The sequence below is a fragment of the Nycticebus coucang genome, chromosome 13, assembly GCF_027406575.1.
Source record: "Nycticebus coucang isolate mNycCou1 chromosome 13, mNycCou1.pri, whole genome shotgun sequence".
In the NCBI taxonomy this organism is placed as follows: Eukaryota; Metazoa; Chordata; class Mammalia; order Primates; family Lorisidae; genus Nycticebus; species Nycticebus coucang.
Window position 1 is genome coordinate 63,597,254 of NC_069792.1, and position 1,033 is coordinate 63,598,286.

At 46.3% G+C, this 1,033-nt stretch overlaps 1 non-coding gene across 1 annotated transcript; it reads right to left on the reverse strand.

Annotated features, from left to right (window-relative positions):
• Nucleotides 1-535: 535 nt before the first annotated feature.
• Nucleotides 536-766, reverse strand: LOC128564223 (small nucleolar RNA U85). Its single transcript, XR_008374080.1, has one exon. It is a non-coding gene; the product is annotated as a small nucleolar RNA U85 (small nucleolar RNA).
• Nucleotides 767-1,033: the final 267 nt, after the last annotated feature.

The following is a 1,033-nucleotide window of genomic DNA, read 5'->3' on the forward strand; positions in this document are numbered from 1 at the left end:
TTCTGAGAGCCAGAACCCTCATGGTGGAGGTGTTTGTGTTGAAGAGAAAAAAAGTATGAGACCCTATATTTTTAGGGACCCCCACTTCTTCCAAGAAATCCCTACAGCTCGTCAAGGGATACCGTCTGAAGCCTACTGGGCTAGAAGATGTGGGCTCAGGTCCTTGCTGTGAAGTCCCAAGGTCCTGTCTCTGCTTACCCTGGACAACCCTGCACGTGGTGCTTTCTGCACCTCAGTGCTTACCATACTTTCAGATGACAGTGGGAATGGTTTCTGGACCGTGTCCACTAGGCACATTTTCCTCCTGAGCGCGCTTCCTCCGCCCAGTCTTCCTCTCGCTTTCTATCATTGATTAGTCCTACTTGGCATATTTGTCTTCATTTGCAATCCCGTCTGCCAAGTTTCTCTTTCCTTGTAGGATGAGCTGGCCTGGAAAACAATGATGCATATGTCCACTGGGGATTCTAGAAAAGGGAGGGCTTCAAAAAGTATGCATTCCCTTTTTTTTTGTCATCTGTGTTTTGTCTCTCAGTGGCCAAAGCTAAGTCTTTTGGGACCCTGGAACCTGATACCCTGAACATGCTCTATTTCTATTCTTTCATTCCAGTTATCACAATTTCTTCCTGGCAACTGAAAAATCACCCCTGTCTAAAAAAAAAGGAGAGATAGCTCAAAAGTAGGAAAAGTTCTTGTTGGCCTGCCCTTATAGGCCCATAATTCTGCATTACCCACGAAGATTACAGAGCTAAAGTATATGTTCCTGTGATTTCCATGACTCTTTTCTACCAGGGGCCTTGGGCCGCCTGGCTCAGACCTGATCTGGGAAATGACATTCATTCCAGCAGGTGAGCTTGCTCCAGACTGCACTAAAAGGAGGAGGAGACAGAGAGTTTCCTAATCAATGATGCCTTCATTAAAATTTTATATCATGGAGGCTGTCACAGGGCCCAAATCAAAGCCAGGAGGTCATAGCCACAGGGCCAACGAAAGTCATCTCCAGCTCTTCTGTTACCAGTTTGCATCTTCTGAGAAG